Source organism: Amblyomma mixtum, chromosome 4, assembly GCF_055824585.1.
Source record: "Amblyomma mixtum isolate Tamu chromosome 4, ASM5582458v1, whole genome shotgun sequence".
NCBI classification, from domain to species: domain Eukaryota; kingdom Metazoa; phylum Arthropoda; class Arachnida; order Ixodida; family Ixodidae; genus Amblyomma; species Amblyomma mixtum.
Window position 1 is genome coordinate 103,781,038 of NC_143015.1, and position 14,603 is coordinate 103,795,640.

The 14,603-nt window shown below is 52.1% G+C and overlaps 1 pseudogene; it reads right to left on the reverse strand.

The window, feature by feature from the left end:
- Positions 1-6,130: 6,130 nt before the first annotated feature.
- LOC149347664 (uncharacterized) lies at positions 6,131-8,151 on the reverse strand (annotated as a pseudogene).
- Between the last annotated feature and the right edge of the window lie 6,452 nt (positions 8,152-14,603).

Genomic DNA, 14,603 nt, shown 5'->3' on the forward strand with positions numbered 1-14,603 from the left:
TCCGGCTGAATGTCCGGGTAGATTTTGCTCAACACGTATGGGTTGAAGAAACATCTGGTCTGCAATCGGCGCCAGACGCATTCCTGCGCCTTCACCAATTGCTTGTCCGGGGGTGGGTAAATCCTCCGGTTAAGTCTGAAATGAGTAGTAATGTCATGAAAGGATACCAGCCCATCTCTCGTGGACCTTCCCGGGACGTCCGGCTCACCTACTCGGCTGACGAAACCTCGAGCATTCATGTGAGCCGTCTCGTTCCCAGGGTTCCCAGAGTGTGCAGGTACCCAGACAATTTCCGCCTCCGTAATCCCTCGCTCCGTGGCCCGATTCAACAACCGCGCCGCTGTGACAGATATTCTGCCCCTCGCCAAATTTCGGATGGCTGTTTTTGAATCGCTGAAGATCAGGTCAGCATTACTACTAGTCATAGCTAGTGCTATTGCCGCTTCCTCTGCAGTTTCTGGGGAGCGGGTTTTGACTGATCCAGAGGCGATCAAGTGGCCCCGCCCATCCACCACCGCAATTGCAAATGCATCCTTGTTCTTATACTCGGCGACATCTACATAGACTGCCCCGTTGTACTTCCCGTACTTAGCATGTAAAGCTTTGGCTCTTGCCTTCCTGCGGTCCTCGTGATGTATTGGATGCATGTTCTTGGGCAAAGGTTTTATGTACAAGCCCTTGTGCATTTCCCGCCTCACCTGAATTTTCGTGTCACCGGCTGGAACGTCAACTCCAATGCCGATCCTTTCCAATATGTCCCTCCCTGCTTTTGTTTTTGAAAGCCTACCGAGCTGCATCACCAAGTGCGCCTCCCGTAGTTCTTCTAGGGTGTTGTGCACCCCTAATCCCAGCAGCCTTTCGGTAGACGCATTCTGAGGCAACCCAAGGGCCGCTTTATACGCCTGCCTAATCATAGCCTCCACCTTTCCTTTTTCCGCCGCGTCCAGCTTCAAATAAGGCGCCGCATACACTATTCTACTGAGCACAAATGCCTGCACTAGCTTACACAAGTCTTTTTCCTTAACACCTCTCTTACGATTGGCGATTCTCCTGATTAGCCGCACGGTAGCATTGACCGTATTTTTAAGCCTTTGCAATGACTCGCTATTCTTCCTGTTAGTCTGCAGATACATACCCAGGATCCTGATCGTTTGGACCTCAGCGACCGGTACTCCCCCCACTTTCACCTCTAAAGGTGGTGGCGGCACATAGTGCCTCGCATGTATCCCTCTTGGTTTATCCCTCAGCACAAAAAGCTCGGACTTTGGCTGAGAACACGAGAGTCCTGCTTCCCCTGCTAGCTCCTCCACAATATCCACCGCCTGTTGTAGAGTTTCTTCCAACTGTGCGTCACTGCCTCTTGTTACCCATAGAGTAATGTCATCCGCATAAAATGTATGTTTAAGTCCCGATATCCCTTGCAGCCTGGGTGGTATCTTGATCAGGGCGAGATTAAATAGGAAGGGCGATAATACCGACCCTTGCGGTGTCCCCCTGCCCCCCAATGGGAAGGGATCCGATTTCATTTCTCCGACTACAATCTCCGCAGTCCTACCCTCCAGAAACGATCTGATGTACCGGAAGGTTCTACCCCCCGGTCCTATGTCCGATAGGTTCCTCAATATTGCCTCATGGGTAACATTGTCAAAGGCCTTAGTGAGGTCGAGCCCCAAGATAGCCTTGGTGCCCGTGCCGTACCCAGGATCAACCACGTCTTTTTTGAGCTGTAACATGACATCCTGCGTCGATAAATTAGCCCTGAAGCCAATCATTGTTTCAGGTATCAACTCATTGTCCTCTACATAACCCTGAAGCCTGTTCAGGACTACATGCTCCATCAATTTGGCCAAGCACGACGTTAGCGAGATGGGACGCAGATTCTCAATGCAGAGCTTCTTCCCTGCTTTAGGAATAAATGTAATCCTAGCATGCTTCCACTCTGGCGGAATCTCCCCGGCCGCCCAAAATTTATTCATTAAATTCGTGAGTGCCCCCACTGACTTGAAATCCAGGTTCCTCAGCATTTTATTAGTAACCCCGTCCGGACCCGCTGCTGACGTGGTACCCTCGGCAGCGACCACTGCATCATCAACACCACTGTTTATACACGCCCCCTAAAGCGCCCTACCACACTAGCACGCATCCCCAATTGGACCACCTTTCGCAAAAATTTCCCATCCGACACCAACACGACTATCACAGAGCAAGGATACGCAAACTGGTCCCGGTCAGTCATATCGCACCTTCGCTCCCACGAGAAGCAGATACAGCTTACAGAGGTGGTCACGGACGTGGACAACCACCTCCTCCACCTCTGGGAAGCGCGCCGCGGCCTCACGCGCCGCTGGAAGCGCCAGAAACACAACAAGAAGCTCAAAGCGCGCATTGCGGACCTCACCCGGCAGGCAGCAGAGTACGCGGCCCAACTCGCTGACTCCAACTGGGTAGATCGCTGCAACACGGCGGCGAGGCAGATGTCGAGCCGCAACACTTGGCGGCTCTTCCGAGCCCTCATCAACCCAACACATACCCGCACAGAAACGCAGAAGCAACTACACAAAGCCATGCACGCATTCCAAGGAAATACAACGCAGTTGGCACAGGCACTCCGGGATCGCTACCTGTGCACAACGCAGGACGCCCGCAGATCGGCCTACTCCTACGCCGGCAGGGAAAACTCGGAGTTGGACAAGCCTTTCCAGCTTCACGATCTGCGGGCGGGTCTGGCCAAAATGAAGAGGGGCACCACGCCGGGCCGGGACAAGGTCACCGTCAAACTTTTGGCGAACCTTCCTGAATCAGCGTACCAGTGCCTTCTAGAATACATCAATGCGATCTGGACGGGGGAAACTCCGCTCCCCATTGACTGGAAGACGGCTCTTGTCACCTTCATCCCGAAGGCCGGCAAACCGATCGACACGGACAACCTCCGCCCCATCTCTCTCACCTCGTGTGTGGGAAAATTGATGGAGACGATGGTGCGGGATCGGCTGTCCGAGTACCTCGAACAACACAACACCTTCGCGGACACCATGTTCGGATTTCGCCCACATAGATCCGCACAGGATGTCCTGCTCCAACTCGACCGCGAAATCTTGAACCCCATTACACACCCCCACAACGATAAAATTGTCCTTGCGCTCGACCTGAAAGGAGCGTTCGATAACGTAACTCACGAGGTCATACTCACACATTTGAGTCAAACTCACTGCGGCACCAATACCTTCAATTACGTTAAACAATTTCTCACGGACAGACTGTCCTACATCAGAATACAGGACGAAGAGCACGGACCTTTCTTGCTCGGAACGAGGGGGACTCCACAAGGCGCGGTGCTGTCCCCTCTGCTATTCAACATTGCCATGATGCGCCTACCCGCCCTGCTTGGTGCGGTCGAAGGGGTCCAGCACGCGCTATACGCCGACGACATCACCATCTGGGCTACGCAAGGACGCCTGGGGGATATGGAGACTAGCCTGCAAACGGCCGCCAGCATAGTGGATCGCTATGCTCGAGACTGTGGTCTGCAATGCTCCCCGCAGAAATCGGAATTCGTGCATTTACGTCCCTCGCGCACATGCTCGACCCAAATCAATCTCTCGTTGCAAAGCGGTCCCATTCGCGAATCCAAGGAAATCAGAGTCCTTGGACTCTTCATACACAACCAGCGACGCTGCGACACAACACTCGCCAAGCTCCGGCAGGTGGGGGACCAGGTGGGCCGCATGGTCCGCCGGGTTTCCAACAAGCGCGGTGGGTTACGATGCAAAGACGCCTTGCGGCTGGCGAACGCATTCGTGACCAGTCGAATCTTGCATTCGACTCCCTACCTCCACCTGCGGAAACAGGAGGAGGATTCCCTCGAGGTCATCCTCCGCAAAATCATGAAACGAGCGCTGGACCTCCCAGTTTCTACCTCTACCAGCCGCCTTATGGCACTGGGGATGGTGAACACTTTTAGGGAGCTTCGGGAGGCCCACCTCAACAACCAATACACTCGTCTCACAAAGACAGGGTCGGGTCGCCGCCTTTTAGCCCGACTACACATCCAGCACACTCAATTCACAGAGGAGAGATGCCGCCTTCCCGTACACTGGAGACGCGCCCTCCACGTGCGGCCTCTCCCCACCAATATGTCCAAAGAGGATCATAATGGCAGGCGCCTGGCGCGGGCGGAAGCCTTGGACCGCCATTTTCGGAGCAAACCAGGAGTCTTCTACGTGGACGCGTCCGGCCCGGACTCTAGGGGATGGTACACGGCCGCGGTCGTCCACGAGGGTAAAACAGTAGACGCCCTTACTTTCAAGGCCCAGTCAGCAATTCACGCAGAAGAGGTTGCCATCGCTTTGGCAGCCTCTGACACCGCCTCCAAATACATAATCACCGACTCACGAGGGGCTTGTCGAAACGTCACGCAAGGGTGGGTTACTCCCCTAGCTTATCGTATTTACCAAAATTGTAGCCGAGACTCGGATCCCGCGCACCGATCTATCGTTTGGGCTCCAGGTCACCAAGGCGTCCACGGAAATGAGGCAGCCGACGCCGCCGCCCGCGCGCTCTCTCTCCGGGCATTTCCCACGGGACCCGACGCCGACCAGGACTTCCATTTCAATCCGATTTACACTTTTAAGGAAATATGCGATTATTACAAATCCACGCACCAAACTCTTCCCACCCCATGCAAAGGGCTGGGGAAGGACAACGAGCGGGTACTCCTGCGCCTGCTCACCAACACGATGTTGTGCCCGGCAATTCTAAATCATTTCGATCCTAAATTCGACGGGCGGTGCTCACACTGTGGGGAGGTGTCTGACACCTACCACATGGTGTGGGCCTGCCAGCAGAACCCATCCCTACCCCCTATCCCGAACCCCACCCGAGAGGACTGGGAGGCGACCCTGTCCGGTTGCTGCACCCTCGAGGCCCAAAGGGCCTTAACGCAGCGCGCCCGGGCTGCGGCAAACGCCAATGGTGTGCCTGACTAGGCATCCCACCTAGTGGTTGTAAGGGCGTGACCCTTCAGGTCACGACCCCCAACACCTCTCTCTATGATTAATAAATGTTTTCACCACCACCACCCACGTGGTACGAAGCTGGCCCATTGCAAACTCTACCTCCGCCACCGTAAAGTCTGCATCCAATTCAAGGTTTTCCTCCCCCGAATAATCCGGCAAGCAACCGCCCGCCTCTCTGTTTATGTAACGACTTCGGAGTTCATGTATAAATTCCCCAATCGTGCCTTGATACCGATGCACTAACCTAGCCATTTGCCCCTTCTGCGCAGATTTGGTTGCCGCCGGGTCTAAAAGGTGCCTCAACAACTGCCATGTTTTTTTGCATCCGAATTGCCCATTCATCCGGTCACAAATCTGCCGCCACTGTTTGCACTGCAACTCCAATGTGTACGTTTCGATTTCTCGTTCTAGCTTGGCCATCTTCCTACGGAGGACACCATTGTGCCTTTGTTTCCTCCACCTCCGAAGGAGACTCGCATGTGCTTCCCACATGTGTAACAATCTAGAGTCAGCCGTAAAGCCCTCCTCCTCCGTCGGAACCTCTTCTGTGGTACTCTTCACGGCCTGCTTGAGTGTGACAATCCAGGCTCCTAAGTCCTCGATTTCCCCGTTCACTGTGTCATTCCTGTATTGCCGAAATCGGTCCCAGTCCGTCACTCGAGTTCCTTTCACCGTGTCTTTGTGCTTAGCAGCACTAAATATCGTGGAAAGGATATAGTGATCACTTCCAAGTGGCTGTCCCGTGTTTACCCACTTTGCATCCCTGATACCATTCACAAATGTGAGGTCTGGAGAGGTGTCTATGCTGACGCTGTTGCCTATCCTGGTATGATCTAGCGGGTTGTTCAAGATCGTCCATCGCAGGTCCTGGGCAACCTGCCAAAGCTTATTTCCCTTCGGGCTGACTCGGATGTAGCCCCACTCCGGATGAGGCGCATTGAAATCTCCCACCACGATGAGTTGAGACCTAGCCGCTAGCCGTTGCGTCTTTATCAGAAGGTCTGACAAGCCCACCCCCTTATCTTTTGGAGAAGAGTACACATTAAGAACAAATAGACTCTTATCGTCCTTTCTTTTGGGCAAAATCTCCAGCAGGACGTAGTCGTCCCTGCTGCTATCTATGGTATGCTGAATCACTGTGGTGTTGCGATGGACTAACACGGCCGTGAAGACGCTCGATACGCCCCCTCGATCAATCTCTGGTGGTGTAAATGTCTTAAATCCCGGTAATTTCACCGAGCCGCTAGCCTCCTGCAAAGCTATAATGTCCGGCTTACTATCCAGATTTTGTATGTGCAACTGCAGGTTCCCCCGCTTGCGACGGAAGCCCCTGCAGTTCCACTGCCAAACCTCAATTTGCTGGCGAGGGGCCATGGTGAGGCCCTAGGTTCACTAACATCGGCGCTTGGCCGACTACGGGAGGCAATCTAACCTCTAGCATAGCATTTAGCTGTTTAAACATGTCCATTACCTGGGTCTGGAAACCCCGCATGTCATTGGTGAAGGCGTCAAGACGCTGCTCAATGTTGCCTAGTCTAGCTTCTATCCTGTCGACCCGGCCTTCCAACCTATCCTGTCTTTCTTCCAGTTTTCCTACTCTCTCCGCAAGGGTAAGCATGTCCCTCTTAAGACAAGTGACTTTAAATACTGGCTGCGGCGTGTCCGCCGCCGCCGAAGTTTCTGCTACTCTCTTTGCCTGAGCTCCCTCATCTGCCGGAGGTGGCCTTTTGACCGTCCCCCGATTCTCCATTTTCTCCACTTCCATAGCTGTGTTATCGTCCACGCGAGAAACGTTCGCCTGCGCCGCTTGCTGTGGGGCCTGGGCCAACGGCGTCTGTACCCTTTCTACTCTGCCGGTTTTAAGCGCGCGTTCCATCTCTGCTATCCTAGCTTCCATCTTTTTGATAGTTTCGGCCTGCTGCAGCACCTGCCTTTGTAGCTCCTTCTCTCGAGCAGTCTCATTTTGGGAGCCCGCGTTGGGCCAGCTCACCTTTTTCCTCGTGGCACTTGGGCTTCGTCCATGACCGGAACCTTGCCCTCCTCCTTTGCCAGGCTCGGGTCCGGGCAGTGGCGGGAAGGAAGCTGACCGGTCCCTGCTCTTGCTATCGCCTCTCACACCGCTAGATGACCGCTTCCTGGGCCTCGAACGTCGCTCCTCCTTGCCAGTTTGGCTCTTGTCCTCGTTGCTCTGCTGCAGACCCATCGGCTGCTGACGGGCTAGGCGAAACTTGCAGTTCCGACTTCCCGTGCTGTGCGCCCCATGACACACGATGCAGTCCGGCGTGCAGGTCAGCGACTCTCCCTCCGGTGGTGCAGGATGTTCTTTCCCGCAGCGGCGACACAAATTAGTCTTCGGACGATAGCAAACGTCCGCCCGATGTCCCACTCGTCTGCAGTTATAGCAGGTCTCGACTAACTCTCTATATGGGATCACAGCGTACAGACAGTTCCAATAGATGACTTGCCGGGGAACGCGCTTCCCCCCGAACGTGATCTGAATCGCCTTTGACTTGCCCAAAGGTCTGGCATCCAAAATTTCCATGTCTTCATTCCTCTTCAAGAATCCTGCGCGAATTTCTGCCATTGGGCATCCGTTGTACGCATTGTAAATTACTCCGCGCACAGAGTTCTCCGGCGCCGCCACGTACGCCGAAACCTCAAGGTCACGACCGCCCAGCTTGAGCGTCTTGACATTCGCATATGCCCCACTACGATTCATGCACGGCGTGCTCACCGTCATCGTGTTGTTTGTCTCATTCACCCGCACCAGGTCTTCTTCCACCGCAGTCGCGTTCGTCAGCTTCGCTGCCGCTCTCAGGGCACATCCGAGCTCCCTCGGCGTCACTATGCTCAAGTCCCAATTCTTGGGCCGGCACACAACCTTGAAATCCTTGGCTGGCATCTTCAGAAACGGTCCCCGTTTCTTCCACACCGGCGCTTTCCCCCGCTTGACTTGGGCTGCTCCGTGCGTCGGACGCCCGTCGCTGCCCGCCTGTTTCTCGGTAGGCCTACTCTCGGAGTGGTCCCCGTACACAGTCTTCTTGAAGCGATCTTGCGCCTTCAAAACCCAGGCCCATTCTCCCGCCTCGAATTCTTCGGGCGTTATAGATTCTCCCTCAACGGAGTACTCCATCATCTTTAGCCTCGCAAAGGCCCACAACCACAAAGCACGGCCCTGGAGCCCGGCGCCGCAGGCGTCGGCTCGGCCTACAGATTAGGCCTAATTTCGCCGCACCGTGGTCGAGTACAAATCGTGAAGAAAACCCCTAAAAGGGGGAACACTTGCCAAAATATGGTGTCCACAGGCACAGGGCAACTTCCTGCAGACGATCCCACAAAAAGCAAGACCAAGGCACAGCGCGTTCCACCGAAAACGGCGCAGGGTTCATTTGCCTCCTCATCCCCTCCTTCCCCTCTCTGTAGGCACGTGTGCACACTGCCTACAAAGCGGCACTGAATCCAATAAACACCAGTTGATAGTTTGCGCTCTTTCAGTCTCCCTCGTGTTTTCCTGTGTGTGTCTTTTGTGCGCAATTCGTTCCTACAATTGTTATATTAAATGTCGAAGGCTTGTTAGAGTACCGCGGGCCTCTCGCGTTTTTTTTTTAAATCTTTCTCCTTCGCCGAGGAAGACGGTGCCGTGTTTTTCTGGCGCGACATGAGCTCATAATGGGATTTTTCGTACGCAGCAACGCTCAGAGCTTCATCACAAACGAATGAAACAAGGTGGAGGCAGAAATGCATGAAACGCCATGTACCGCTCGAGAAACCTTCGTTTCGTGTCCAGCACTGTGCGCATTAAATTGTGCGTGCTTGGTTGGTTGTTGTGGTGGGTTTTTGTTATTATTTTTGTGTTGGTTTTTTTTAGGTTTACGGCCGCTTTTGCTTCTAATGTGTGACACTGCTTTTTTGCTGAGATATTTTTTATTCCTCTGTTTGGTTTCAAAACCCATTTATGAGAAGCTATAGTGCCGCAAGTACTTTATACGCACGGGATAAGAAGGGTCCTGCGATTACATGTATGCTGTCTTGTTTACAAGCCGATTTCCTGCCACTGGCTGTGTTCGGAGCAATAATGCGCTGTCAGATACGCTTGAGCTGAGGATTATAAGTGTGCCTCTTTTCCGTAAAATAAATAGTTGGTAGACTGCGCATGTCCTTCTTGTGCCGTTGTCGTTGCGCGGCCGTTCATATCAACAGTGTTACCTTAATTACCGCATGCATTAGTGATGAAAATCGTACTAAAACGGATTTAAGCAAGAACACCTGCATACTTTATAAGTATCGCCAACGTGTTCTCTGTCAAGCAGATTGAGGCGATGGCGTTAAGAAAGTCGAATGCCGTGAAAAAGTAAACGGCTGCAAGGTTCATTCGCTTGGTGTCAGCCGCCTTTAAAGAGAGTTCCAAGAGCGGGAGATTTTCATTTACACGCTTTACAGTAGACAGTTGTCGTGAAATGTGCTATGTATCTCTTCCCACGTTTACTCACAAATGATGCAAAGTGCCCTATCCTTTTGGAGCTTTTGCTATGCATCAACACACGAAGGTGGCATCGCGGTGAACGAGAGCGTGAGTGACTCCTTGTCGTATGCAGCTCCTTGAATTAAGTGCCTTGAAATCAGGTTCGAAAGCAGAAGTTTAAAACTGAAACTCCGAGAGCGTTTATTCAGTTCACTCGTGAACATGTTCGCAATCGTCCGATATTAAAAGAAGTGACCACAATCAGTATGCTAAAGATTACAAAATGTGTTTAAAACAATGAAAATACGCGTAAGAATGACATATAATTATTATCTCTGCCGCAGTTTTCCGAATTCAAACTCAAACTTCAGCCATCCTTCACTTTGCGAGAAAAAACTGTGCTGGCCACAATAGTGTGTTGTAAGATGGCGTTCAAGATGGCGACTTACATGCGTGGACCGCTTTGCGGCTCAGCTTTACCCCCCTGTACGGTAGATCCCTGAACGCACAGCGTCGGCTTCGCTCTCCTTGACCGCCATGACAGTGTTTTTTTTTCCACCGCGACCCTCCTCCTCCCCTTGCCGCGCATGCGCAGTAGAGCACGGCGGGCCAGCTGCGTGTCGCGCATGCGCAGTCTCTCTCTCGGTCGGAGGCGCGCGGCTCACCGGCTGCGCGGCTGTGACGTCACTCAGAAAATCGCGTACAGAAAATGGTGCAGAAAATCTCGGTGATGGCAAGCAAAACAAGGGTGACGTCATCAAGCGGCCGTAGTACGCACAAAGCAAGCCGAGCATCGCCACGTCGGACAATCTTATACATGATACCCGCCACTGGCCGAACTCCACTTGAAGCCATTCATGTCGTGACATTCATGTCATGTCGTGACAACAAAACTGTGACACAACTGTGTGTCGTACAGCTTTCCAGGCGGTGTCATACGATTTCTCATTGCATAGTGCTTACCTGTGTTTGTGTGTGGGTGGTGTCATACTTCGAAAAAAAAAAAGATTGATTGATCGCCGGAGATAAACTGACTTCGCAAACCGCAACCAAACGTCCACGTCTTGCGTCCATGACAAGCTTTCGCATTCCCACATGTAAGTAGTCGTAAGTGTCTTTACCATTTTTTTTTAATTAGGTGTCCCCGAATACCACTGGCATTGCAGTAAGAGAGCGAAAGCAACTGTTTGCCGTTTTGGAAAATATTGATGCTGGGTCCCATGAAAATTAACCTGTGTTGAAGTTCACCGTGTCGATGGCAGCACCGTCGAAAGCGCCAAGGCAAAAAATATTATCAGCCAAACGAGCGCCTTCGATCGTCCAGAATGTGTTCTCATGTTTGTCGCGGGTCAAACGACTGGCGGCACCAGTTTTTAGGCATGCATCGGATCAATTGAAGGGCCACCTCGGTACTGCAGGTGACCTATGCATGTGCCAGGCCAGGGGTTCGCAGCTCTGAAGACGAGGCACTGCAAACTTCGACGACACTTGATGGCCGGTCGTCCTCGAAATATAGCCACGAGAGAAACACCGAATTAATTCCAGTACGTGTTCGCTGCCACGCATGTCTTTTGGCAGCCGTCGCCTTCTAACTAGCAGTTCGTTGATAGTAGTTAGCCTTGAATGTCGACAGCAAATATTAGTTCCACTCCCGGCACCCTCGATTTACTTCCCCGCAATATGCGACGTGCCCCTCAAAGTGCGGATGCATAGTATATTGACCGTTAGCGCGCATTTTACGAGCCAGCTACACGAATTGCATGCTTTACTATCACTAGCCATGCATCGTTTTGAAGCGAGTAGCATTAAAAGCCGGTGTCGCATGAAACCACATTCGCTTCTTTACCAGCGACGAAACGATTACATCTAAAGTGCCCTGCGGTCTACGGGCTTCATCTTAGGAGCTTGAAGCGCACCAGCTGTGACCGTAGTGTCGAGTAATGATGATGATTAAAAACTTTATTGGCACTAAGTTTGGTCACTTCCATCAGTAAAAAGCACAGTTGGATTCCCCGATTTCTTTCGAACGTTGGATCATACAAATCTATTCCTTCGGGTCCCAGCTGACCAGGGCGGCATCCCAGTTGGCGTGGGTTACGTTGGGGATGTGTGATTGTGTAACAACTCGCTTCCAGCAAAGATGCCAAGTACAGGGCTTGCGAATGTAACAATATCCTTTTTGGTGCAAAATACATTGCATAATAATCATAGTTGACTAAACCACCGGCTCCTCTCAGCTAGGCAACGTGTTTAGTGCAACAGTGCACGCTTATGTCGGCTGAGCGTTTCATTGGAACACAGGGTCGGAATTAACCACGCAGAGAACGGTGGAAGGGGAGGCCGATGATCGCTTAGTGTAACTACAGAAACTGCTCATATGCCCACGCCACGCCGTCCAGAACGTTAGCGTGCATGTCTCGAACGGGCGGAGGTCTCAAGAAACTTGCAGGCAGGCGTCCAAGGGTGAGCCTCGAGAATTACGCATGTATCGGACGGAGCGTCACTGATACCAGTATGTTCTTCACAGTGTCAAGAAATAGCGAACGGGTTTCTACCTAAATCTTATCTCCAACCTTCACATGTCACAAATGCCACCACGCTGCGGCGGCTTATGCCCGTCAAGGTGTTGGATAATAGGCCAAGCAAAACAACCGAATAGTCACACATCGAGAAAAAGAAAAGGGTCATACAGAATATCAGGATTTCAGCCGTTCACACGCTGAAGAACTTCCTCGAGGTCATCGTAAAGCTTTAGAGCTTCCTTCCAATCGAACCATTCGGGTTCGGTAGCAACGGCAATCTTGCGATGGGCTTTCCTGAACAGTTCATCGCAATCAACGCCTGCAGGCATGTCACAAAGCAGCACTGCGTCCCAGTAGTACAACACCAGAATAGGAACGTCCGCCATGGTGGCCACAAGGATGGCAGACGAGTCGATAGCAGCGTTTCTGGGATCGGCAATGAGCGCCACAGACTGCTGAGCGCGGATCTCGTTCTTCAGGGCGCGCTGGAAAGCTATTGTCGACACTAAGGCAACCGACCGGCCTTGCACACATTCTAGGACAGCCTTAGCCTTGGCCTCAACGAGCAGCCTCTTGCATTGCGATAACAAATCTCGAAGTTCTGCCGGCGGCCTGCCTGCGACTATATCCTGGGCTAGGCGGCGCGCGGCCACCATGCCACACTCTCGTAACGTTGAATTGACTGCCTCGATTTTGTTTGCTCCGGTCGAGCCAGGGAAACTTGCCTGTGTCCAGAGAGGAGTGACGCAGATGAACGAGGCGGACCTCGATGGCGACATCCTTTGCGTAAGGCCTCGCAGACGTCCCGAGGCAGCAAACGAGGTTCAGCGGCGTCCGCAGGATTTTGAGTTCCGATTCAAGAGCGTCGATGCCGCTGACGTCCAGGTTCTCCACTATCGCTAGAAGCCTTGTTGTAGAGGACGCTTTTCGCTGCCGACTCTCTTGAAACGAGGCAATGATCTTGCCATATGGATGACTCGGGTCCAGATAGTGATGGAAGTCCCGGAGAATTACGAGGGGAATGTTGCTCGTCCACGTGATTCCGTCATCCAGGCAAGTTGCGAAGAGGTCAGGTTTCATTAGGTACACGCCGTTTAAGCTCTCTACGGAGCACGGCGTGGAGTGCAAGACGTGACCATTGACTGGTAGCAAAGCCTCGAGGGAGGTGACAAAATCGTCGTCCTCGAATATACGTTCGCCGAGGATGACGACACGCTGCGATCTTGCTGCATTGATGACTGTGAGGAAGAGCTGACGCTGCAGTTGAACCGTTACCAGTGCCACCACGCAGTCTTCGACGCATACACGGTCGAGAAGCTTCTCTTCCCGCCCGCTTAGCTTGTACCTATTGTCGTCATTTAACGTAGGCTCGCACTGCACTCGTCTCAGAGTGTTTAAGCGCCTTGAAAACTCATTGTGATCCCGCTGCTCACGCGTCTCGTCCATGCTTACAGGTAGTGAACCCGTTCCCTTACTTCGCCTTGAAGCACGTGAAAAGTACGCAGTTTGAGACTTGTTGGCTGGGGATGTGGCCGAAACGATCCTGGCATCGAACGCGCATTCGACGGCTTTACGAGGCAGTGCAGACGATAATAAGAATGTGTACAGATCTTGCTGTCGGTTTCTGCTGGTAAAAGTAAACGAAGATCATGTTACTATCGATCTGATAATTAGAGGACCTATGGGGAAGCATTTATTGAAACGTGTTGTTGGTGTCGTGGGTGTGCTGCAATGGAAATCTTTTTGCGATTAACGGCTCTGATAACTCATGAGTAGCCTTGATATAGTAAACTATTATTATTCTATGCAGAGTTTGACCATAATGGATTTATGGCGAGCCCTTTATGCGGGAGTATACTGTCTGTGAACAAGGGAATAATAGTTTTAAAGGAACATGCACTGGTATCCTTTACATCTTCTGTAATCTCTACAGGAAGTCTCTACTGCATAACTAATCTGCGCGTATGTTCTGCATCTCATCTAGAGCAATGCCTGGATTACACTCAACGGTAGTCATTCCTGTGTGACCATTCTGCAGAGGGAAATGTATTGGTGGCGCGGCGTAACGGTACTACGTGGCGCGGTGATACTATGCGGTGGTTCTTGACCGCCATGAAATCGGCGACTGGCACGTGCATTTCGGTGCGGTCAACCATCGTGCCGATATTAATCGCATATGGGTCATTCCATGTAAATGAAATGGCACATCGAGAAGTAGGGAAGAGACAAAGCTACCTTATCGTTGTTTTCTTTTTCACCTTTCCCCCTTTCCTAGCATGTGTCAGCACGGGGCGATTACACCAGCAGTAGTTCTGCAGGGCCGAACTCAGAAAACTTGCGCCAGAATTAAAACAAAAAAGCGATACCAGTTTTTTTCACGACACGTGGCATAGCCTCGAACAAGGCTGTGACGACGGACACGACGAATTCGAGAACCCTTCACCTTTATTCGAGAACCCTTTTAGCAGGAAGTCAGTTTGAGGCCTCGTACAATTCCTTCTGCCTTGAGTAAATGCTTTACGAGACTACTTTTGCGCTGTGTCCGCTAGAGCCTTAATTAGCGGGTTATGAATGTGCGGGCCCTGTTGCGTTACTTGACAAGCC